The following is a 27316-nucleotide window of genomic DNA, read 5'->3' as shown; positions in this document are numbered from 1 at the left end:
AAAGTGCCTGGGACACTGAAAAGCCCCAGAGTTTAAGGAACCATTTTCTTCCGCTGGAATTCTGTCAGGTACAGGCTCTAAGTGCCCCTGGAAAGATCCTCATTGGCAAGGCTGTTCCTTTGTTTCATTGTTATAGAGGTGCTTCCACCCCAGCAGCAGCCTGCTCCCCTTAAAACAACGGCAGTAAGACTGGAAGCAACCTCAGTGCCCACAGATAGATGACAGAGTGCAGAAGACATGGTATATATACAATGCTCTATTACTCAGCCATAAAGAAGAATGAGATCTTGCTACTTGTGACAGCGTGAATGGACCCAGAGAAAGACAAATGCCATATGATCTCATTCATATGTGGAATCTAAAAAAAAGAGAAAAAAAGAATAAACAAACAAAAAGCAGAATCAAACCTATAAATACAGAGAACAAACTGATGGTTGCCAAAGGGGAAGAGGGTGGGGGGAGGAGCAAAATAGATAAAGGGGGTTAAGAGGTACAAACATGCAGATAAAAAACAAATAAGTCACAAGGATGAAAAGAATAGCATAAGGAATATAATCAATGGTATTGTAATGCATTGTATGGTGACAGACGGTAGCTACACTTACTATGGTACACACTGAGTAATGTATAAAATTGTCAAGTCAGTATGTTGTACACCTGAAACTAATATAACACTGTATGTTTTTTGAAAATCAGGCAGAGCAAGGGCTCTGAGTCAGCAACACATTGCTATGCTCGTAGCTGTGAGATTAATGTGTCATGGAAGAAGTGGGTTCTCCATTCTGTCCCTCCTCCTCTTCCTGGGGAGATTGTGGGGAGATTAGAGAGAACACTGATGAAGTCTGTGGGTACTCTACATGCCCAACAAGTGGGAGTTTTTCCTTTCCTGACACAGGGGCCCTAATCTTTGGGTTTAGGGTTCTTCCTTTGATGCAGTCTATCTTAATGACAGTATAATTGAATCAAAAGTTTTTTTTTTAAAGATTTTATTTATTTATTTGACAGAGAGCGATCACAAGTAGGCAGAGAGGCAGGCAGAGAAAGAGGGGGAAGCAGGCTCCCTGTTGAGCAGAGAGCCCGATGTGGGGCTCAATCCCAGGACCCTAGGATCATGACCCAAACCAAAGGCAGAGGCTTTAACCCACTGAACCACCCAGGCACCCCTCAAAAGTTTTTTAAAGGTTTTTAACCCACTTGATTTCTTTCTTTTCTTTACTCACCATTGTTGATTTGATGCAAAACATCTTTTAAAAGATTTGAATGAACAGAAAGAAGAGATATATAAAGCAAGTTCTGGAAGGTTCCTAAACCTATGAGTTTCTGTCTCTATGGATTTGGGGTGCACCACCTTCCCTGCACATGGAGGTGATCACCAACCTGAAAGCATTCTGAACCCTGTACCTTTGGGATTTTTATGGAGGCTTCATCTTACAGGCACTTATAGGTATCTTATAGGCACGACAAATTATTAATTAATATTTCTAGCTCCTTCCTCTCTCTAAAGAATGGGGGTGGTGAGGCTGAAAGTTCCAAGTTTCTAATCATGGTTTGGTCTTTCTAGTGAACGACGACCACCCAAGAGGCCACCACGAAGAGTCACCTCATTAGAACAAAAGATATTCCTATCACCCAAGAAATCCCAAGGGATTTAGGATTTCTGCAGTAGACACACCTATCACTTAGGAAATTACAACGTCTTATCAGGAACTGAGGTCAAAGAGCAAATATTAGTAGGAGCCAGAGGTAGAGACAAAAAAATATATTTCTTATTATTTCGCTATGTAGTATTCATCAAGTAACTTTAAAAACTGAATTAGAAAGTAATCTTAAATTGTTTTAAGATGACAAATACAAATGCCCATTCTAAATGGTTGTCTCATACCTATTTCTTTTACTTCCATGTGTTTTTTAATTGAAGTATAGTTGACATACAATGTTATATTAGTTTCAGGTATACAATACAGTGATTTAAGAACTCTATACCTGGGGTGCCTGGGTGACTCAGTGGGTTAAGCCTCTGCCTTCAGCTCAGGTCATGATCCCAAGGTCCTAGGATCAAGCCCAGCATTGGGCTCTCTGCTCAGCAGGGAGCCTGCTTCTTCCTTCTCTCTCTGCCCACCTCTCTGCCTACTTGTGATCTCTGTCAAATAAATAAATAAAATCTTAAAAAAAAAAAACACAAAAAACCTCTATACCTTATGCTATACTCATCACAAGAATAGCTACAGTTTGTCACCAGATCATACCATTGACTATACTTATTCCCTCTGCTGTCCTTATTACTCTCTCTTGTATCTGTGTTTGACTTAATGAAAGTTTCAGCAATGATGGAAATGTTTTAACCTCCACTGTCCAGCATGGTAGCCACCAGCCACATGTGGCTATTGGAAAACTTGAAATGTGGCTAGTATGGCTGAGTAAATAAATTTTAACTTATTTAAACTTGCATAGTTAAATGTAAATCAGCACGTACGGCTAGTGGTTGCCATACTGGAGTACATACGTTTAGACCTTACGTTTCTTTTTTTTTTTTTTTTAGGATTTTATTTATTTATTTGATAGACAGAGATCACAAGTAGGCAGAGAAGCAGAGAGAGAGAGAGAGGAGGAAGCAGGCTCCCTGCTGAGCAGAGATTCCCAATGCGGGGCTCGGTCCCAGGACCCTGGGATCATGACCTGAGCCGAACGAAGGCAGAGGTTTTAACCCACTGAGCCAACCAGGCGCCCCTGGACCTTACGTTTCTTAAGTTATGAGGGCTGCATTTAGCTCACCTTTAAAAAAAAAAAAAAAAGATTTTATTTATTTATTTGAGAAAGAGAGAGAGCACGAGCGGGGGGAGGGGCAGAGGAAGAGGGAGAAGCCGGCTCCCTGCTGAGCAGGGAGCCTGATGCTACCAGGATCAAACCCAGGACCCTGGGATCACGACCTGAGCTAAAGGCAGATGCTTAACCGACTGAGCCACCCAAGTGCTCCTATTTCACCTTGAAATATCACACAGTCAGTAGGTAAATATTTGTAGAATGAATGAATTATGAATTTGGGGGGAAAAAGAACCCTAATTTTTTATTTTTTATTTATTTATTTTTCTTGGTCTCACCAAAAGAGCTTTCATAGTGGAACCTCTAGGCCAGGTAGAAAGAAAGATGACTTCCTAACTAACTAACAAGAAGGAAGCTTTTAAAGGGTAAATAAGATTGTCACCTAGGGGCACCTCTAGCCAAAATTCTGAAGAATGTGGGTGCCATTAGTGCCTCCCTCTTCCTTTTTCAGTGCTCTTCACCTTCCTTTCAAGGTGTCTCACCTTGAGCCTTTGGTCTTCCAAGGCCAGTCCACTGCCTCCTGCCTCCTTCAGACAGATGCATCTGGTGTCAGGGAGATCTTTTTGGTTGCAACAAGCAGAAACTAATTCTCGCTCACTTTATCCCAAACAAACAAACAAAGAACTAGAAGGATATGGATTAATTCACTTAACTGAAGAAGAGTTGGAGGTTTGGGCTTCAGAGTGGGTAGGAACTAGAACAGCCCTGGGAATCTTGGTGGTAGGATCTGATGAAGAATCGTGGGAGGGTGCTGCTCTTGGGATGATGGGATCCAGCTGTTTCTTTACATCTCTCCCAGGATTCACATCTAGGAAAAGTATATTTGATTGGCCCAGCCTTGGACAGGGAAGAGTGAGCACCTTCTCCGAAAGTTGTCAGACATAAATCCAACAAGAGGCAGGGGTCCCGCAAAGCAAAATCAGAGTACTCAAACCGGAATAGATACTGGCAGGCAAAAATAATACATGTCCACGGTGACTTCCATTGTGATGGAATGTCACTGCTCCGTAGCAATGCGCTTCCACATCTTTCCTTTCCTGCTCCATCTTCATCTCACCCTCCAGCCTGGTCCACCCACCCATGAAGAAGACCTAAATATCCAGCATCTCAATTCTCCTTCGTTGATCGTATTGAAAACGTGCCTTTCTCAAGTCTTTGACAAACCTGTGGGTTTTTTAAAAGAATACTTATGGTTAAAAAATTAATTAGAGTATGTAGTCGGTGATATTATAATAGCATTGCATGGTGACAGATGGTAGCTATACTCGTAGTGAGCATCCCATAACCTTTAGAGAAGCTGAATCACTATGTTGTACACCTGAAACTAATGTAAATGTGTAACAATTATACTCAAATAAAAAAATTTTTTTAAGGATCTTTTTTCCCCCAAAGATTTATTTATTTTAGAGAGAGAGAGAGAGAGAGAGAGAGCATGCAAGTGGTGGGCGGGGGCAGAGAGGGAGAGAGAATCTTTTTTTTTTTTAAAGATTATTTATTTATTTATTTATATGACAGATCACAAGTAGGCAGAGAGGCAGGCAGAGAGAGAGAGAGGAGGAAGTAGGCTCCCCGCCTAGCAGAGAGCCCGAGGCAGGTGTCGATCCCAGAACCCTGAGATCATGACCTGAGCCGAAGGCAGAGGCTTTAACCCACTGAGCCACCCAGGTGCCCCGGGGAGAGAGAATCTTAAGCAGACTCCGCATTGAGCACAAAACCCCAAGAGGGTCTTGATGTCACCACCCTGAGATCATGACCTGAGCCGAAAATCAGACACTTAATTGAATGCATCACTCAGGCATCCCTCAAAAAATTTTTTTTGAAAAATTAATTAGTGTATTACCCACACTAAGATTACTTTAATTTTTAAAAATGATCTTCTTTAAAACTCAAAGGGTGATGGAAGAATATCGATGCCTGTGCAGGGCAAGGTGAATAAAGATATGCAAGCAGAGGAGCTCTCAGACCACTCCTTCAAATCAAGTACTTGGCCTACAAATAGGTTTCATCATGGTTCTTACTTTCTTTGTCTCCTCACCCTAAGGGAAGAAAAAATCACATGCAATTACTTCTTAAGGATAATAGCTGCAAATATCAACTACAACGTTTGACACAGCTTATGGTTTATAAATAAAAGATTCTACACTTGCATTTAAATATTGCTAATCCAACAGTGAGACTGGTTGGTCAGCTTAGGTGTCCCTCATCAGGAAAGAGGGCTGGGAAGATTTAAGAAAATAAATCTAAGTAGAAAGTGACATGGGAGAAACAAGAACAACTCTGCCAAGTCCCTGGTCTCTGTTTTATCAGGCAGAAACACTCTACAGATTCTTTGAGGTCTGGAGCCCTCAAAGTTGAGAAATGCCCAAAATAAATAGCATCTTGAGCCAAAAGATCATTCTTATAGAGGCATCTACCAAGGTCTCTGCTGAAAGTCAGGAGGTCATTCCAAGTAGAAAATGGTTCTCTACACTCTGACCAAGGTAATGGCCAACAATTAACAACCAATTCAGCATCTGACCTCACTATCCCAGCCTGGGAATGGAGAAGCAGCAGGAAAGGAAAGGCTAGCAGAAGCCAATGATAAAAACTCACCAGACCATCAGATTTCCTTACACATTCCCTGTGCTTAATCTAAACCCAGCTGCTTAATCTCTGGCTGGGTGGCTGGTCTAGCTCTCCTACCCACAATTGTTCCAGCTGTCAGTTATGGCCAGTGAGTCACCACTGCAGAGAGATAAGCATCCTGCTACAGAGACAAACCCAAGAGTCATCCTGGGAATGCTTATCATTTTTTTCTCACACCACAAATGTTCCACTCAGTTTTTTCCATCTGGCATTTCAGCGCCTGAAAAGTTTCAAACTTGGAAGTGCAGTCCACATTGAAGTTCAGAGAGCTTTGCATCTCTTTAGAGGCTTCTGATTTTTGTAGTGCTACAGGGAAATCACAAAGAAGACCAGTGATCAGGGCGCCTGAGTGGCTCAGTGGGTTAAAGCCTCTGCCTTCGGCTCAGGTCATGATCCTAGAGTCCTGGGATCGAGCCCCACATCGGGCTCTCTGCTCAGCCGGGAGCCTGCTTCCACCTCTCTCTCTCTCTCTGCCTGCCTCTCTGCCTACTTGTGATCTCTGCCTGTCAAATAAATAAATCTTTAAAAAAAAAAAAAAGAAAAAGAAGAAGAAGACCAGTGATCACTGCACTATAGTCAACAAAGCCTGCTGTGGGCAAAGCCCTGTGTTGTGCTGGGGATGCTTACAGTGTGGTATCCAGCATTATAATGCAGTAGGGAGAGATGAAGAGTTAATAAAATTACCTGACCAATGAGTACTAAATGAACAATAGATATTTCATATGCTGTAGAAACTTTAACAATAGGCAGGCATCACTTAGAATGAGATTATAAAGGCGAATAGGAACAAACAAAAGAAGTAAGAACATGACATACATTGAAACATACTTTGGCATGGATGACCTAAAAATACATCACACTGAGTGGAAGAAGCCATATGACATGAGACATGTGACAAAGAATCACATATTGTATGGTTTCATTTATATGAAATGTTCAGAATAAGCAAGTCCAGAGAAATAGAAACTTGTGGTTTCTGGGGCCTGAGGAGAGAGGGGAAATGGAGAGTGATTGCTAATGGGTATGGGTCTCTCTTAGGGGGAGAGGTAAGTATTCTAAAATTAGATTGTAGTGATGGAAACTAAAAAAAATCAACTTGTACTCTTCATTTTATTTTTTAAAAGATTTATTTATTTGATAGAGAGAGAGAGAGAGCGCTCACAAGCAGAGAGAGGGGCAGAAGGAGAGACTCTCAAGCAGACTCCCTGAGTGCAGAATCAGATGCGGAACTCAACCTCAGGACCCTGAGATCACAACCTCTGCTGAAAATTAAGAGTCAGATGCTCAACTGATTGAGCCACCCAGGTGCTCCAACTTGTACACTTTAAGTGGGTGAATTATATGATATGTGAAATACACATCAACAAAGCTGTCTAAAAATATATTTTGGGAAGTTTTTTAAAAGTAAATAAACATTTGTTAAATCCAGTTGTTTTTGTACTATTTGTTTCATTATTCTAAAAATCAAACTGCTGGGAAAAGTCAAATTAATCACAATTTTATTTCCTATTCTCCAAATCCAGAGTGAGGAAAGATCTTGAGGGCTGCCCACTCTTTGGGCATCCCATAACATAACTGTCAGTGCTATAAGCTGCCCCTTCCAGTCCATAATACTCATTTTCTCACTAACTTATCCAAGAAATTGAGTGCCTGTAATGCATTAGTTCTTAAGGAGATAGTGGTGAATGAGAGACAAAATCCCTGGCCACACAGAGCTTTAATCTCAGTAAAAGAGAGGTGAAGAGAGGCAAAAAAGCCTGTCAGACAATCCCTTTGCATCTGAGGTGTGGCCAGCCCTGTAGAGAGCATGTCAGGAAAGATTTTGGCATGAAAATACTTGGTAAGCCCATGAGCTGTGTTTTGGTCATCCTCTGTTGTCTTCTCCTACAGATTGAAGTTTATGATCCCCTGACCTCGCCAAATCCATGTTGAAACCCTAATTCCCCAACTGATAGCATTTGGAGATGGCTCCTTTGATGAGTAACTCTGTCTTGAGGATGGAGCATTCATCAATGGGAATCGCGTTTTTGTGAGAAGAGACATGAGAGAGCTTGCTCTCTCTCTCTCTGCACTTGGCCATGTGAGAACACACCAAGAAGATGGCCAAATGCAAGCTAGAAGACAGTCCTCAGGAGAACCCACCCATGCTGTCACCCTGATCTCAGACTTACAGCTTCCAGAACTGTGAGAAATACATTTCTGTTGTTTAAGACCCTCGGCCTATAGTAATTTGTTAGAGCAGCCTGCGAAGACTAAGACATCCTCCCCGTGCAAAGTGGAGATCAGGCATTCCAGGCACTGAGCAGACTTGCCAGAAGAAAACAGTATAGGGGTGCAGCGTAAAAGCCCAGGCGAGGGGTCCAGGAGTCAACAAAAGGAAGTTATTGGGTCCATGAGCTTCCTTGAAAATGGGAACCGGGGCTTTCAAACTGGGTGTAAATGAATCAAGGGAATGAGAGACCAGAAAGCCAAAACAGCTGACTAAATCTCCCTAGTACTCCTGTTAGACCCATGACAGTCCTATCCATGGAATCACTTTCCTCATCAATAAAATAGGTGTAATAATTACCCCATGGGAACACCTTGCTGGGAAGAGTAAATGAAACCAAGCACATGTAGATATCTACCAGAATTACATGCAAAAAAACATGTTTAAAAAGTCCAATACATTTTAGGTTTTTTTATTTTAAAATATTCTACTACATAATAGAATATTACATATGTTATGAATATTCTATATTCATTATAAGGTACTATTCAATTACATAATAATGAAGTCAATAGCTTTAACTTTCTTCCCCCCAAAAATGTACAAGTAAGACTGCCATTTTTTACTTTCATTCCCCATCTCCTGGTGAATATGATATTCAATTGCTTTTCAAAGTACTGCTTATCATCTCTGTATACTTACTGATACGTATGTATGCTATCATAATAGTATGATAGACTACCATAGAAGCTATTACATAATGGTATGATGAATTATTTACTATGTAGAAGAAACTAAACAAACCAAAGACAGACCTCTGACTTATCCTAATGGCACCTCACAGCCCTGAGAGAACAATGAAGACCATGAGTGGATTCAGGGGTCATTCTCTGACCGTAGGCATTGTTCTGGGTTGAGGATAAATCCTACCCATTCAAAGAGTAGAGAAGAGTAGAGGATGCTATTTTAGATAGGTGGTCAAGGAATGGTCTGAGATGGAAATATTTGAGTTGCAATCTGAATGCTAAGAGCTATTTGGTTATTTGGAGAAAGCCTTCCAGGCACGGGGAATGTAAAGACCTGAGGCCAGCATGAACTTGGGTTGTGGGAGACAGCAGAAATGGCCACACTGCTGGAGAAGGGGGTGGTGACAGAAGAGATCAGAGAAACAGCCAGAAGTTAGAATTTAAATGCCAAAGGTCAGTTCACCACAGAAACCCTGACTTTAAGGGTAAAGTGAGATAGGTTGGTAGTGTGGTGGTGGGAATATGAAGAATCTTCTATTAAAAAAAAAAAAGTGGCCTGGGGAAAGTGAGAAGGAGCAAAGAGAAGTAGGATTGCAGGGGTAGAGGTGGGAAAGAGTGTTCTCAGAAGGTAATCTCATGGTTTGATTTTCTATCTCACCAGAGGTCTTTAACCCCACATTGTTGATCATTTAGCCTGGATATTGAAATGCATACCTATAATTCTCTTTAACTATGAAGCCCCTTGAATTTGAAGGGAACCTTAAACTACATAAATATACTTTCCTCTTAACTTGATAGAATCTTGCAATCTTTCATATTCTTTTGATGATACATCTCTTACCAATATTTAAAAAGATATCCCACTGAATTTTGGACACTTCAATTGGCTTTGCCTAACTCTGTTAAAACTTTTTTTTTTTTTTAAAGATTTTATTTATTTATTTGACAGACAGAGACCACAAGTAGACAGAGAGGCAGGCAGAGAGAGAGGAGGAAGCAAGTTCCCTGCTGAGGAGAGAGCCTGATACAGGGCTTAATCCCAGGACCCTGAGATCATGACCTGAGCTGAAGGCAGAGGCTTAAGCCACTGAGCCACCCAGATGCTCCACTCTGTTAAAACTTTTGAGGCCATTTTACTAACAAATGAAAAAGCAAAGAAATCAAGGATGTGTACAAGTTGAGAGGCACATAGAATGGTTAAGGGCACAGACTCTAGGAACTGGCTTCCTAGGTCTGGATCCAGCTTTGCCTTTCACTGGTTATATGACCTTGGAAAAGTTATTGAATACCACCTGGATAGTGTGTTGGGTTTGGTTCAGGTCTGTTGTAGATGTATTTGTTTTGGGGCCAAGGCTGTAGGGGCATGTTCACCTCATGCAGCCCCCCATGGTGAGAGCCATGTCAAACCCTATTCACAACATATTCACATATTCACAACATCCTCTAATAGTACATTGTCTGAGACAAGTCATGTGGTGCCAAAAAACCCAGCACCAGTAGTTCAGGGAAAAGAGTGGATATTTGCTGGATAGTCGATGGTGTAGTCACCAAGGATGATGACATGAGTCATGTGAGGAGGAGGACAGTAAGCCAGGGCTGAGGTCATCCAAGCATGCACTGAATAAGAAGACTTGTAGGGACAATTAAGGACAATTAAGGAACAATTTCCCTTCCCATGCAGCCCATTCAAATACATCTCGTGGATCTGGATTTTTTCCTGCCTCTTTATGAAATCTTAGGCACATATTTTTCAGCTATCATTAGGTAATAAAGTCCTTTGTTTCCTTTTAATTGCAGAAAGTCTGATTTTCAGTCATTAATAGGTCCAGTTACCTGTAATAACCAACACTTCAGATTTCATTCAAAATCCAAGTTTCTCTCCTTCCTGATTTAGACCTGCTGAAGATGGGGAGCCTGTGATGACAAGAGGGAAGTGGGGTTGGCTCCCTTAGCTCTCTGCCCCCCTTCCTTCTCACATGCATGGTCTTGGCTGGTCCAGGATTGACATGGTGGTGGTGGGGAGAGTACAGAGATGTGCAGGCAAGCAAAGCCTCATTTGACAGATTGTGGTGAGATTGACATTGGCTTCCTCAGACAGTGGTGGGTGTTTAGAGCTGACAGATATTGACAGATGTTCAAAGTTGCCTCTTTCTGGAACACGCTAGTGATTTCTTCAGTGACATCCCACCTCCTATTATTTCCTGGGATTTCTCACTTTCTGTTCCTTAGGAAGGCTGCTCCTCTTTCAGCACTTGCCTACAAGACCCCTCAAGCTTCTAGTTTTGTACCACACAGATTCTCTGTTGGGGTCCCATTGCCTTGCACATTTATGCTTCTTGGTCACAGGTCCAGCACAAACTTGGTGCTCCCAGGGACTCCAGGGGACACAGGTCCAGCTCTCTGAGTGATTTCTTTGAAGCTTTTCTCACCAGGCTTAAAGAGAAGGGACTCATACCCACCCTTCCTCCATGAGGAAGATTCAGGCTTTATATCACACTAACAGTTCTTTCCAAAGAAATTCTGTCAATAATCTCCCACTCCTTTCTTGGAGCTGGATGATCATCTGACAGTTGCAAACCTGGTTCTCAATCCCCCTTTGTATATCCTGCTTGGGTGACCTTGTAGCCTACTCTGGGGAGCAACTGCATCCACTGTCTTGGAGCCGCAGTATATACTCAGGCAAAAGAGACTCATTTTAATGTCTTGCTTCTCGTGATTGTAGGAGAGTAACTAACAAGTCATCAATGGAGTGCAGAGTGGCAGTGTGGGTGAAGGTAAGATTTTCACTCTGCAAAAGCAGTTATCCAGAAGAGAATGGATTTTCCCCCTTTGGAATCCTTTTCCTAGATTCCTAGTCATTGGATTCCTGAAGGTGAAGTGAGACTAAAGCTACAGGAGTTTACAACTTAACTGCCCATATTAGATAATGTAGAAGGCCATATTATTGTTTGCTAGCAGAAGATTTGCTAAGATCTGAGCTGCAGAGGCTCAGAGTAAGAACCATGATGAAAGATGAGTCCTGAGTTGGGAAAGACAAGTGCTCTGTTGGCTGCCATGAAGAGAAACCTTACAGTCTGCAGAGTTTACATATAGGATGCCAGAAACTTGGATCCCACATGAAGCAGAAATTCAGGGCCAGCACCTGGGAAAACTGTAAAAGAAGTCAGTTCTAAGAGTGCACCCACCGGCCTTTCTGAAGTCGACCCTATTTGCTTATGCTCAGGAAGCTCTTCCTTTTGGGAAAGTCTTTTCCAAGAAGACAGATGATCGTCCTAAATGTCCACTCCATCCAAGGCCCTCCATTGACAAAGAAAGTATTCCAGAACCGAAGCGGTGACAGGCATCCATGGAATTTAAGCAAAGTCAAGACATGGCCACATTTACATTTTGAAATGATTATTCTGGTTCGAGTGTGGTAGAATTGGGGAATTATCAAGGAATAGAGAAAGAGACTTCATAATTCTGATCACATGTAAGGTCAGTTCTATGTGTTTTGGGAGTAAATACATAATGATATTTACAAAGTAACTATAAAACAAGACAAAGCCATGGAATACTTGAATTTTAAATCATTCAGAAGACATTTGCCAAAGTAGGTATAATGTCCAGTTTATCTTTGAACCTTTAGTACCCAGTATAGTGCCTGACCCACAGTAGCTACCAAAGGACGTTTGTGAAATTAAAGTGAATTGAACACTTGGGATGATTAGTATGCCACCAAAAAAGTGAAATCTCGGGGTGCCTGGGTGGCTCAGTGGGTTAAAGTCTCTGCCTTCAGCTTGGGTCATGATCCCCATGATCCCGCATTGGGCTCTCTGCTCGGCTGGGAGCCTGCTTCCTCTCTCTCTCTCTGCCTGCCTCTCTGCCTACTTGTGATCTCTATCTGTCAAAGAAATTTAAAAAAAAATCTTTAAAAAAAAAAGTGAAATCTCAAGGTGGGATTTCTTAAAATGTTGCTTTGATGAACTGCTATGTTTGCCCTTTTCTGACAGTGAGAGTTATTGTTTATGCCGTTTCCCCCTTTGCCTTGGCTGTCAGGGAGCTTAGGGTCAACTAATTATTTTAGCCCTCAAGTTCAGTACACTTGCTTCTTTTTCTTTTTGAAGGGTCTCAATAGTTCTATCTTATTAACTTTATAATGTTGCTTTATATAATCTTGGAAAGAAGGCAGGACACAAATTAAGTCATATGCCTGTGTTCTTTGCTCTAGAATGAGGTGAACATCAAAGTCTGATTGATGGCCAATTCCTGGAATTGAGGTGACCAATTTAAGACAAAGGCAGGACTATAGGAGACAGAGTTTGTTTTATTTGGTTGTTTTATTTCTGGGAGACCTATCTGGTGATCTGCTGGAAATGTGTCCCTTCTGACCTTAACTCTGGGGCATCCTGAGAGATTAATAAATGCTTCTCCTCTTAGGGAAACTCAAAGGCAGAAGAACCACAGGAAAACAAATAGAACAAGGGCTAAGTAATGCACAACAGCCAACTAGGATAGAAGAGAGGTGGGGGGGGGATGGAAAGAGGGAGAAAAATAACAAGAGAGTAGCAGCAGCATGACATTAGCCTTTGAAGGGAGGGGAGGGGACAAAACAGAAAAGAAGGGAGGGAGAAGGTAGGGGTGAAGAAGAATGACCATTTATCATGTACTATTAATTCCTGGAATAAATGCCTTCTTTGTGCTAGGAATTCAGGCTATGATGATAAACAAGACAGGAAAGTATTCTGCTCTCATGCAGTTTACATTCTAGCTGGGGGGTGGAGGACAGACTTTTAACAAATTGTTACAGATTTGAGACCTAATCTAACTCAGTGAGTTGAAAAAGAGATGAAGAGGTAAGACCAAAGGATGAAGAGGAATGGGGTGGAGGCAGAGTGGGACAACCCGCTCCACAGAATACAGCAGGTGTCCAGCAGCGAGGGAGGAACTGGCGGGGGTGTGGAGGAGGCAGGAACTGCCCAGGGCCTGGAGGTCAGGGTGAGGATACACTAAAAGCAATGGGAGGTCATCAAAGGGTTCGAGCAAAGTAATGACCTGGTCAAATTTCTGTTGTCAAAAGATCACTCTGGCCCTGGCGTGGAGGATGAACTGAGGTGGGTGGGCATGGAGACAGGGAGATGGGAGCTTATCACACTTATCAAACTTAGTGGATCAGAGGAGGGTGATGGTGGGGGGGTTGGCGGGAGTGGTCATATTCAAGGTATACTGGATAAAGATGGATTACTGGTTGCCTGTGGGGGGTGTAGGAGAGGGATGAGGCCAGAATGAATCTTAGATTTCTAGATGAAGCTTCGGGGTGAAGAGGGAGGTCATTCTCTTAGAAAGGGAAATCTGGAAGAGAAAGAGGGTCGAGTGAAGAGACAGGGATAGCTCATGAGTTCTGTTTCATATGCTAGTTTGAGGATCCTGTGAAACAGTCAAATGGACACAGAATATAAAATTGGATGTATGGGGGCACCCGGGTAGCTCAGTCAGTTAAGAGTCTAACACTTGATTTCAGCTCAAGTCATGATCTCAGGGTCCTGAGATGGAGCCCTCCATTGGGATTCTCTCTCTCTCTCCCTCTCCCTCTCCCTCTGCACACCCACCTCCCTGCTCTCTCTCTCTCTCAAAAAAAAAAAAAAAAAAATTAGGTGTATAAGTTTGTATCTCAAAGGAGATTCTGGGCTTGAGATATAGTAGTTTGGGGAGTTGTAAGACCATAGAAAATAAATGGAAGAGTTAGGACTGAATATATTCACTTATGGAGTATTCTCAAAAAGGATCTAGAATTAAAACCCTGAGAGTCTCAGACTTTTTAGTGGTCAGGGAAAGGTGGCAAAGATACTGAAAAGTAGTTGCCAGAAAGTTTTCAGTTGGTGTTTGGTCAGGAAAACAGGCATTACTTTAGATAAGTAGGAAAGTATAGATACAGGAAGTTAGGTGTTCAAAACCTTTCAGAACTTACAGAAAGCAGGAAACGCTGTTCTCAGGTTTACTGCTGTCAGAAAATTATGAGAAGTTGCAAGAAATTGCAAAAACTCTGGAGGGGATGCCATCCACCTGCTGCATGGAGGTGCTGATTTGCAAGACAATGTTGGAGGTGCCTATAAAACTCCAAGGTGCCTTCCATTGTTGGAGGAAAACTAACTTCTGTTTATCCTCTGCCTTCCAAACCTCTCATTGGTGGAACCTAAGGCAGAACCCTGCTGGCAAGGGAGGCTGGAAATTGAGTTGCCCAGAACTAGTGTCCCTTAATACAGGAAGAGCATAAAATGGAGTGGGGTTGGATGCTGAATTCCAAACAAAAATCAAACAAGGGCAACAACAGCGGCAGGGGCACCCACAAAAATAACAGTAACAGTTAATGGTATCGAGCCTAGGTAGGAAAGTATAGTGGCTCCAAAGCTCTGGAAAGGGTGTTTCAAAGAGTGAATTTTACTCCTCTGACCTTTCTAAATGTTTCCTAAGCATCCAGTCTCCTGCCTTAAACTCCTTACTCTTCAAAATACCCAGAGCGATTTCTATTTTCTTAATAAAAACTCCCTCTCTGATGACTACATCTCCTTTGCTGTTCACCGCCCCCCCCCATATGGTTGTTACTGTTCTGCTGAAGGAGAAAGGAAGGAGGGGAGAAGTGAAATAATTTGCCTAGGATTAGAAAGCGAGTCCTAGCAAACTTAACATTTTAATCCAGACTAATCTCAATCCAAATCTCAAACTCTTTCTATCACAGTAATCTTTTGTACACAGAGTGTGGAAAACAAAGACAATGAGAGAGAGAAAGAGGTGGAGGAAGAAGGAGGGAGGGAAGGGGGAGAGGGAGGGAGGGGGAGACAGGAAGGAGGGGAGGGAGGGGAAAGGGGAGGAGGGAGGGAGAGGAAAGGGGAGGAGGGAGGGGGCAGAGGGAGAGAGGGATGGGGAGAGAGGGTTATTAAAGAAAAGCAAGGGGCCCCTGGGTGGCTCAGTTGTTGAGCGTCTGCCTTCAGCTTGGGTCGTGATCCCAGGGTCCTGGGATAGAGATCCACACTGGGCTCCCAGCTAAGCGGGGAGCCTGCTTCTCCCTCTCCCTCTGCCTGCTGCTCCCCCTACTTGTGCTCTCTCTCTCCGTCAATTGAATAAATAAAATCTTTTTAAAAAGAAAAGAAAAGAAAAAGAGACAGCAGCATCAAGAAAGGAAAAAGCAAGAAGGAAAGATAGCAGTCCTTTCTGTTCTCACCCCATCCCAAAGTTGCTTCTTTTTTTTTTTTTAATGTTCAGTTAGCCGCTGTATAATACATCATTAGTTTCTCATGCAGTATTCAATGATTCATTAGTTACGTATAACGGCCAGTGCTCATCACAACATGTGCGCTCCTCAACACCCATCCCAAAGTTGCTTCTTGTTTTCATTCTCATTCAGCAGTACCAGGATCACCCTGCATTCCCATTCCAAACTCTCTCCGCCCACCCTCCCCTCTGGTGAACCCTGCCCTCCTTTCCCTGTTGCCCTCACTTCAGTTCGGGTCTTCCTCATTTCTTACCTGAATGACTGTCACTTCTCTCCTTTCCAGCCTTGCCCCTAACCAATTCATCCTTCTCATTGCTGCCAGAGTGATCTCCCAAAGCAGAAAACTGACCTCATCTCTTACCATCCAAAAGGATCTCATCACCTTCTGTAAAAAGTTAAAATTTCTTGGCATGGCCTGGTCTTGTCCTGGCTGGCCTCCCCATCTGCATGGCATCCGTTGCCCTGCCCTGCTGATGCTGTTCTCACTGCCTGGAATGTCCTGCCCTTTCCCCTGCCAGTCTGACTCTTATTCCTGCTTCCTTCAGTGCTTTGCTCAGCAAGCTTTGGCTGACTTCTGGAGCTATGCTGAGTGTCTCTCTTCTCTCCACGGACACCTTCTCCTAACATCTACTAGAGCACTCACCACACTCCATGGTAACTACTGGGTGGTTTTTCTGTTTTTCCACCAAACTGTGAGCTCTTTAAGGCAAAGAATCCTCTGTTTCCCAGCAATAGGCATTTTCTATCTCTTTGATATTTCAATAGTGGCCGACTGGGTGGATGAATGAATGAAGCTGTCTATAAGGATTGTGCAAGATAGAGAGAGTATCTGTTGCCACAGTAACCCAGTGAGGTGAATTAAAATGCCTTCATGAGATCATGGTCAATTCGGTGAATGAAATCAATAAGGATAACATGGCATATAAAAAAGAAGTTGACCAAAGGCCAAGAGGCCAAAGAATTGGACTGAAACACAGACTTATTACTCTTGGCCATCAATCAGCTGCCAACTCCCAAGGAAGGAGGAATCAGTGAAAGCTCAGCTTACATTCTTGTACTCTGTTTATGGTAACATAAGAATATAATGAGCTACATATGTTTGTTTTGATTGCTTAGTAAATCTGTTTATGATTTTGTCCATGTTTTATAAATTGAATTATTGTCAAGTAATCCAATTTGTCAAAATTCTGAAGTTTAAATCCCTAACTAGGTATTGAAATTAGAAACCACTGACTCCAGATGCATCCCATCAACCATCTAGTGGGTACAACATAGGCAAGAATAGACTGTTGTAAAGGCAGCCCCTTGCTTCACGACCTAGGGGTGAGAGAAGCGGGTAGGGAGGAGGTAACAACACTTGCATCTGAATAATAATAGCAGCATTTATTGAGGACTTTCTAGATGCCAGTGGGCTAAATCCTCTCTATTCCTTATCTCACTGAAGCTTCATACAGATTCTATGGGATTTGTGCTCCTATGCCACTTTACTGAGGGTTGGGGGAGACAGGTTCTGAGGGGTTAAGCAAATTTCCTCAAGTCGGGGAGACCTAAGCGGCAGAGCTATGATTCCTGTTTTTCTGTGCTACCCACCACTCAGTGGCTACACTTGCCCGCCTCTCTGAAATGACTCAGTCAGGGGTGTCTATAATGGGCAGCAGAGCTCTTTGGCTGAGAGAAAGAGAAAGCATGATACTGAAGTATTGTTGACTACTACCACAGTAGAGTCACCTAATGAGAACAGGATTTGTATTTGGCTGAACAAACTGAAATTCATTCTTTACCATTCAGCTCAGAGCTACCCCCCTCCCCACCCCGCCCTCCTCTGTCAGTCCTCTCACCAAAGCTGACTATTCCGCCTCTGCCCATACTTCTACATATCTCTAGAAGGAGGCTTTTTTTTTTTTTTTTAATCTTCTACTGTTATGGTCTGTGTGCCTGTTCCTTAATGAAACTGTAAGCTTCTGGAAGAATGGAAGGATGCCTCATTCATCTCCCATCCCCAGCTTCTGTCATGGTGCCCAGTACATGCAAACTGAGCAAATGTTTGTAGAATGATTAAATGAGTGAGTTATATAAACAATGAAGGCTGTAACACGATCTGAGATAAGGGGAAGAAAATGAGAATGAGCATCTGCCAGCTTGTGCACACATGATGTGACGTAGACTTCCTCTATTTGAAAAGTAATGTCATATTTTGAGTTATTACAGGAACAAAGGAAAGAGAATGGAAGAGACATCATTGGAAGGCAGAAGCAGGAGTTTTCCTGTTCCTGGGGCTCTTACCGGGGGTGGGTGCTGGTCTCCTGGCTGGGATTAGATTAGCCTTTTCCACCTCGGGGACGCTGTTGATACACAAAGGGGCTTGTAGTCACCTTCTAGTTATAAAACACAACAGAGCAATTCTGATAACAGGCCTCTAAGTAAAACAACACATACATGCTCACTCATAAAATCCAAAACAAACTTAGCACAACTCGAGCTGCAAGCTAATTCATTATTTCCATGTTTGCTTGCTCTGTCTGTAAATACCTCCTAGGCAGACGACGTAACAGGCTTGGAGTCAACTATTTTTTCAGAGCCATACATCATGCCAATCTGGAAAACCCAAATGACAAAAACTCTTAAATTAGTCAAGATCTGATTTTTTTAAAAATATTTTATTTATTTATTTGACAGACAGAGATCATAAGCAGGCAGAGAGAGAGAAGCAGGTTCCCTGCTGAGCAGAGAGCCCCATATGGGGCTCGATCCCAGGACCCTGAGATCAGGACCTGAGCCGAAGACAGAGGCTTAACCCACTGAGCCACCCAGGCGCCCCTCAAGATCTAATTTTAAAAGACAAGAAGAAGCTTCTGGACTCCATGTCTCAAAGGTGTGTACTGGAAAGGCCCTTCCGTCATAGGACTTGGCACTGAGACTTGCACTTAAACTATTTAATGTTACAACAACAATTTCTAGCCCCATAGACTAAACTAGGGAGAGGAAAATGAACACTCAGTACTTGCTGTCAGCTCTGGTACTAGGAGCTGGAAATAAGCCTCCTTCCCACAAGAAGTAGAAATAAAAACAAACCACTCAGACAGTCGTGGCCTTTATGCGGACTTAGGAGCATATTCTCTCTCTCTCTCTCTCTCTCTCTCTCTTTCTCTCTCTCGCACACACACACATACACACACTCCATGTCATGAGTCCTAAATGGAACAGGTTCATATTAAGGAAAAGTAGTCTTGAAAATCTGATCCAAGTAGAGAAGGAGGTCATCCCAGTCTGTAGGACTTTGCCATACCCAACATAATGTTTAGCTCATGTACTTTTCCCAGCACTCCCTTTGATCCACCAAGAAGTACAAATACACACAATGCAATGACAGCACTTTTTGTGAAGTCCTTTCCCTACAAGTGAAGAGGAAATAGGCCAAGTTTTTTCTCAAATAAGTGAAATCATCTAGTTATTACTGCACATAATTGTTCAGTCTTTTAAGGTCTTTGCTGTGCAGATCAATAAAAAAATATAATTTTCTCACCAAGGGCTAGTGCCTGGCACAGAGCAAACACTCCATAAATGTTCATGAATGAATGAATAAACAAACAGATGAGAGGGAATAGTGAACTATAAAGATAAATATGACAGATTTCATTAAAATGCAGTAATGTTATTACGGTCTTTTGTTGGCTGAAACACAGACAAGGGAGCCACCTGAACATGATCATAATTATAGACCTGCCACAAATTTTCAAGGTTTTATAGAAAATGTTATTGGGTTCTACCAAGACTTTCTCTAAAGTGGGCAAAGTATTCAGACAAACCGTAAGAGACTCTTAATCTCACAAAACAAACTGAGGGCTGCCGGGGGGAGGGGGTAGGGAAAGGGTAGTGGGGTTATGGACATTGGGGAAGGTATGAGCTATGAAGTGTGTAAACCTGGCGATTCACAGACCTGTACCCCTGGGGCTAATAATACATTATATGTTAATAAAAAAAAAACAAATTTTTTAAAAAACTGGGCAAAGTATTCATCTCTTTTTTTCCTCACAGGGTTGCTGTGTTTCATCATGTAAGTTGGTATGTTCTTCATTTCAACCTATAGCCTAAAACTGCCACAAGCTAAAAATTTAGCTCACAGGTAACAGCAATCCTAGTGGTGCTCTTTATATGTTGGACACCGGTTCAAAAATCCACTCTGGACTCAGTCTCCATAGGTTGCCAGGACCTCCTTAAACTCAGAAAATCCAGCTCAGTTCAGAGCCCCAGGACTCTCCCTGAAAGTCCAACAAGTCTCAGAAATGACCTGTCCTTGGGCCAGGAAGGCCAACCTTTCACAATTACCATTGCAAGGGCAATTCTAAGGCAAACTCTAGATGAGAGCATCAGATGGGATTATCAGAGAATCTTGTTACACTGCATATTGATTTCATCAGTCTAGGATAGGGCCTGAAATTTTCCTTTGCTAATAAACTCCCAGGTGATGGTGATGCCACCGATCCACGGATGGGCCACCCATGGTAACAAGAGTCAGGAGCTTCCTGCAGCCATAAGACTGCCTCCTAATGGTGCCCCCAAGATAGCAATCACAGAGGTGGCGCATGGGCTCAGATCAGACAGAGTATTGGCCAGAGCTTCCCGTCTCAGTACCAGCCTTTGCAGCACTGTCTCTGGGGTCAAACAGATGTGAACTGAAATCCTGATGTTGCTTCAATCAGGAGCTTTGTGACTTGGGCCAGTCGTCCTTAGGGGTTTCAGTCTCTCCATCTGTGAAATGGGATGATAATACTTGCGAGAACTGCTGTGAAAACTAGTAGCCGAACAGTCTTTTTTTTTTTTTTTTTTTTAAGATTTTATTTATGTGCCAGAGACAGAGAGAGTACACACAAGCAGGCAGAGGCAGAGGGAGAAGCAGGCTCCCCGCCAAGCAAGGAGCCCGATGCGGGACTTGATCCCAGGACCCTGGGATCATGACCTGAGCTGAAGGCAGCGGCTTAACCCACTGGGCCACCCAGGTGTCCCAAGCCGAACAGTCTTAAATGTGAAATCCACCTCTTTCCTTCACACTTGTCACGGTGAGATTTTAGGAAAATCACCCAACCTCACCAGACCTCAGTCTCTCATCCGAGAAAGGAAAGATATTAATGCCTAACTTGCAAGGTTGTTTTGAAGATTACATGAAATAATGCAGTGTCTCTGACATGGGCCCCTTTCCTGGGTTTCACATTAATTTTTTAAAGTTATTGAATATAAAAATCAAGAAGAAATAAGTCATAAAGCTAAAATATTCAGAGAAAGTTCTTGGAGAAAGCAGAATTTTATCTGAGTCTTAAAAGAATATAAGGATCTACAGTGGGGGTGAGAACATTGCCATTTTATAAGCAAGTCAGAGCAGAGAATATAATTCTCACCCTCTTCATCTAATTCTTACTCCCTCCTTAGGCCCCAGTTTAGCTACCACAACCTCAGGGAAAGCTTCTCTCCACAGGTCAAGCTAGCCCCTCTATTGTATGTTATTACAATATTCAGCACCTGCTGCCTTAATTAGGTAATTGGCCTCCCACACTGGTCACTAAGATCCATAATGTTGGGACTGGGTCTGCTTTGCTCACAGGTGTATCCCTCAACCTAGCACAGTGTCCAAGCATATATCAACCATTCTGTTCACATTGTTTGCATGATTTAATGAAATCCGATTCAGAACTCAAAGGGTCAGGTTTCAAAATGTATTTGAAATGAGATGTAATTTCCTTCTAACTGATACAGGAGATGTCAGAATTTCCACTCAACAATGGGAATTACGAGGGTCAACAGCTCTTTAGAGCTTGCAGGAAATAGAAGCACATGGGCACGCGGAAGTCACAGCCTCACTCTGAGGCCAGCGGGACAATGACTGCAGCAGACACAGTGGGAGGAGCGTCGTTATTGAGGTGTGTACAAGGAATTACTGAAGGACAGATAAAGCAGCGATTTCTTCAACAGGGAAGGAGTGGGAAGGAAAGCAGGCAGAGCTGCAGGGAAGAGGACAGTTGAGCTGATCCTGAAAGATGAGCAGGAACTAGCTTAGCAAACACTGAAATGGAAGAGCATTTGTTTAAACCCCAGGAGGATGTGTCAGGAGCACAGATTCGGAATCGCAGCTCTGCCACTTACTATTTGTGGAATTAGGCAAGTTACTTACCCACTTTGGGCCTCAGTTTCCTTATCTGAAACGGGGATGAATAAGAGAATGTGCTTCACTGGATCTTTCATGTGGGTTAAATAAATTAATATGGGTCAAGGGCTCAGGGCAGTGCCTGGCTCTGAGGAAGGGTCATAGAAAAGTTAGTTATTGCTGCTGCTGCTCTTGTTATTACGGTTCTATTTTGTAGCCAAAAATTACTTTCACCTGCCAATCAAAGTCTGGCTTTATGCCTGCAATGGGTTCAAGTCCACCGTGTGTCTGGGCACAGCAGTCGAAACGACCCCCATCTAAAGAGAAGGAGGACACACAAGGTCATCAAAGGCAGGCGGATGAGTCTGTAGCTGACTGCAGTAATCCAGATGGACACTGGTATCTTCTCACACTGCAAGCAGAGCAGTCCGTCCACAGCAGGGTCGGAGAGTCACACCGAGGACAGCTAGGTTAGTGCAACTTAGAAAAGAGGCCCAAAATTTTAAGTGCAAGTGCCAATCAAGTGCAGAGTCCTTCTAAGAATGGCTTCTTCTAATGCCTATCTCTTCCCCCGCAATATTTAAGGCAGGAAGATGGTTTAACACATCACAGAAGCATCATTCATTCTGTATGCATTGCTCTGAAGTCATCTTCTCTGTCAATATTTATGACACAGACTCCCCAGAATGAGCAAAACGACTGAAGGTCAAGAGAGGGTTATTTGCCGCAGACGCTGGAAGGCTTGACTAAAACCTATTGAGGTCATGTTCAGAGGCTATCTACAATTGAGACAAAGGATACTGCATCCTAGAGCAGAGGTTGAAGCAAAGAATTCTAGAGACATCTGTTTCAGAAACAAGCAAAAAGCCCTGCTGGGTCATACATTTATTACATGATCCACTTCTGTACTCTAAATGGTGGTGTTCCTCTTATTACTCAGCTCTTGGTTTTTCTTATCTCTGCTCAATTAATTGTCAGATGATTCTTGGTCATAAGACAATTTTGCCACATGATAAAATGGTCTGTGATTGCTGCACACTTCCTCCCTCCAGCCCCAAATTTTGCCAATGCGACAAAATAATTTTGGTGAAAATCTCAGAATTTAGGACAACTTTGATCTCAGCTACAGTTCTATTTTCTGAGTCTTTTCTGGGATAAAAATAGTAGAAGGTCCAATAGATAAACTGAAGGATGGTCAGTTATCCATTGTAGCCTTTCCCAAGGCATCATCATGAACCTCCAAGACCAAGGAGCTATGTCCAATTAAATGCTTCCTTCGTATAACATTTAGCACCATGCCTCATGCATACTTCTATTTTTGATATTGTTTGATGATGATTGCAACCTTTGGTTCAGGTTTTTAGAAAATCTGTATTATCTCAAATACCTGAAAAAAATACCTCTTATTTTAATTTTGCTTTATTAATAAATTAGACCTATTCTTTCTAGGTCCTCTCCAGGCAAAGAAACCTTCCCCAAGACAATATTTCTCAAATGTGATCTTGGACTTTGCAGCATCAGTATCATCTGGGAACTTGTTAGATGTGCAAATTCTCCAATTTGCTGTACTGAATCAGAAATTCTGGGGGTAGGTTCCAACAATCCATCTTCTAACAAGCCTTTGGGATAACTCTGGTACATAATAACATTTGAGAACCACCACACTACATGTATAAAAATTAATGTTCAAACAAGTTATATTGAGTCCCAAAAAGTTAGTATCAATGTGCCCATCTTGTTGAATCTTCCTCTATACATTAAATTTCCAGTTTAAAATCCTCTGGACAACCAGACCCTTTTCTGGTGCAATATGACCACACAGCTCTTCTTAACCAGACAGAGCTACCCTACCATGGTACATCTTTTAGTACCTACGTGATAAAACACAAATTGCTTAGCTTGACCCACAAAGATCTTTACAAGTCTTCCTTCCTACCCTACCCAGCCTAACCTCCCTACCACATACACCACACTTCAGACCACTATGCACATTCTTCACTCCATGTCATACATGCTCTGGGGCCTTGCCCTAGAACACTCTTCCCCTCTCCTTTGTTTGGAAGACCCCTTTCCTCAAAGACAAAGCTCTGATATCACCCTCTCCCTAACTCTCTCAAGTAAAATTATATGCTATGTCCTCAATGTTCCCAGGTCTTCCTGTTCATATATCTCTATGGGTATCTATTAAATAATTTTATAACTTATCTCCCCCGGGATGTCCCCCGGGATAAACAAAAAGCAAATTAAAAGCAAAGGCTACATCTTCTTGGCCTTTGTAGTCCCAGAGCTGAGTTCAGGGCCAGACTCTACCAAATGTTCAACATGTTGGTTGAGTAAGTGCTTGACGCCACAGTCACAGGAAGAAAATCCATTTATATATTCTTTTTTTTTTTTTAAGATTTTATTTATTTATTTGACAGAGATCACAAGTAGGCAGAAAGGCAGGCAGAGAGAGGGGGGAAGCAGGCTCCCCGCTGAGCAGAGAGCCCAATGCGGGGCTCGATCCCAGAACCCCGGGATCATGACCTGAGCTGAAGACAGAGGCCTTAACCCACTGAGCCACCCAGGCGCCCCCCATTTATATATTCTATACTAAGACAAATACAACCAAAGTCAAGAAAAGAGTTCATATCAGTAAATTCTTATTACCCAGGGCTGAAAGCCTGTATGAATAGAGATCTAACAGAAAAATTAGTGCTTCCAAATAAGAAAACATGGGTTTTGTTTTTTTTTTAAGATTTTATTTATTTATTTCACAGACAGTGATCACAAGTAGGCAGAGAGGCAGGCAGAGAGAGAGGGAGAAGCAGGCTCCCTGTCGAGCAGAGAGCCCGATGTGAGGCTCGATCCCAGGACCCTGGGATCATGACCCGAGCCAAAGGCAGAGGCTTTAACCCACTGAGCCACCCAGGTGCCCCGAAAACATGGGTTTTGATTCCATCTCTAGCAGTAGTTTAACCTTGAGCAAATTAATCCCTGAGTCTCAGTTTCCTCCTGTGTAGAATGGGATGGATATTACCTGCCTGTTTACCTTCCTTGTTGTGATGACATGAGCGACTGTATGTCATGAAAGATACCATCAATGTATCAAGTTCTATCGATATGCAGTTTGACCTTGTTATTAAACATTACATTAATTGAAACATTAAAGCACATTAAACAGGGGCGCCTGGGTGGCTCAGTGGGTTAAACCTCTGCCTTCGGCTCAGGTCATGATCTCAGGATCTTGGGATCAAGTCCTGCATCCGGCTCTCTGCTCAGCAGGGAGCCTGCTTTCCTCTCTCTCTCTCTGCCTGTCTCTCTGACTACTTGTGATCTCTCTCTGTCAAATAAACAAACAAAAAATCTTTAAAGCACATTAAAGTATGAAGCCTTCAATGCATTCACTAAACATGAAGTACTGTGCTAACAGGATGAAGGAAAGGAAAAAAGAAGTTCGCCAGTTGAAAAACACTCTTTTTAACCCAACCTAGCAAAGGGTGTCTCAACCCAGGAAAATTTCCTGCGAATATTAGCTTTACAGAGTAATCATGGGTTTTGTTGTTATTTTCTATCAAACTCCATACCCCCACACTTCAAATATCTTCCAACTTCTCATTTCTGAAGGGGAAAGCCACAAGAGTGGTGGTCTCCACAATTATTTGTGGTCTCCCCCACCTCTCTTCCACACTCTCTCTATTCCCATATTCTACCTCTGGAAAGCAGGGGCAGTCTGCCAGTGAGGTTCATTGTCATTCTCCCATGAGCCTCATGTTATACTATGCCAAGCTTCAGACTGCCTACAGGCAGGTTATCAGGCTGTTTTCAACTCCATTCTTTTGGGCTGATATAAGGCATCTGGTGGTACCGGGCAGGGCCTTTAATTCCCAGCCTGCTTGCCAAGTACAACTAACACTCAAGTCAAGAGGAAAGGAATTTGACACGGAGTCTGGCTTTGGAAATTCTGTCCAAGGGATGTTAGTAGTTCATAAAATTTAGTCATGTTTTAAATTAAGTTTACAGCCCTTTTTTTTGTGCTAATCTATAATCTCTTTTCGTTGGTAATATGTTCAGCCTATTTTGAGAGCCCTATTCATACTCCATTAATCATATGTTGTGATGATTTTCTTACCTCTCAATGTTTAAGATACTTGGAGGAAAGTCTATCTCCCCAAACACTCATGTGCTACATTGCAAGGCATTTTGGCTACGAAGAGAGTTGTTAAGATCAAATATGGGCTTAACTTTGCTGACAGTGAACACAGGTGTAGGCCAGGGAGGCTTGACCTCTTGTAATAAGGTTGGTGAACAAACAGCCTAAGCAAAATTGAGAGGAAATGAAGCAAAAAGAGGAAACAAAAAGGTGAGAAAATAGAAGGGTGGGGAGCAGGTAGGCAATTCATGAGGCCACCACAAAAGGAATGTGTTAAGTGACCAAAGCAAGACCTCTAGAAAAGGCTCATGCTCATAGAGAACACACAGAGCTCTTCTCTGAAGCCAGAGAGAGGTTCATGCTGAAGAAAGAAAACAAGAAGTTCTGAGAGACTTCTAGACTGAGGAAGAGTCCAGGAAATTTGTTGAAGTTTAAATAGCCATGAGACTGGTTTCAATCTGGTACCAAGCAGCAGACCCAAAACCCCTTGTCGTCTTCCAACTCTTGTCGTCCCTTCCAGCTCTGAGCTCCCACTGGCGCTGAAATGTTCATTTTGAAGATAATCATAGATCATCTCACCTGTGTGGTCCCAATTCCTACTCATACGGACCCAGATATTGAATTCAATCCCTTTGCTTAATTTTCATCACCCCCAATCAACAAACCAACAAAATAAATAAAACCATCAGAGAAGTATTTGTGAGAATAGAAGACTTTGTCAAAGATGGGGGGCCATGACAGGATATATACAACAGATAGGCAACTTAAAATTCCTTGACTGATATTTCTATTCCTGGAAGTCTAGTCTCCCCCTCTCAGAATGGGCTGCTTTGCCCTTGGCTCTCTTCTCTCTCAATCCCATACTTCAAAAATTCTGTTCATTTATAATGCAGAGAAGGTCAGTTATCTCTCTTTTTACTCTAGTTCTTACCAATCAAATTTATTATGGGTTCATCTTCCAGTTTCAACAACAAGCAAGGTGTTGCCTTGTTACATGGAAGCTCACATTTCATGCATACGCCAGTCTACGTTCCCCATGAAATGTCATTTCAAAGTTCATTGAAGAACCATTTGTTTAATGTTTCCTGTGTACCACAAGTTTAAATGCATAAAGTTGTTCGTACAACATCTCTAACAATGCAAAACTAGAGAAACTTAAATTCCAACCAGAAGGGAATGGGTAAATTCAATATGAAACAGTCACTCAATGAAGTAGTATATTCAGTAAGAATCACAAAATATAAATCACATTTCAACTTATATAACCAAAAAGCTGTAATCATAAATTATTTACCCTCTAATTCCTCTGGATTTATTCCACTGATTAGTGGTGGGGAGATTAATTCACTGACCTGATTTAAAGTTTAGTCTGCATTGATAATTTAGGTGGTATTCAGCC

The sequence above is a fragment of the Martes martes genome (assembly GCF_963455335.1).
Source record: "Martes martes genome assembly, chromosome: 4".
Taxonomy (NCBI): domain Eukaryota; kingdom Metazoa; phylum Chordata; class Mammalia; order Carnivora; family Mustelidae; genus Martes; species Martes martes.
Note: the sequence above shows the minus strand (reverse complement) of the source record.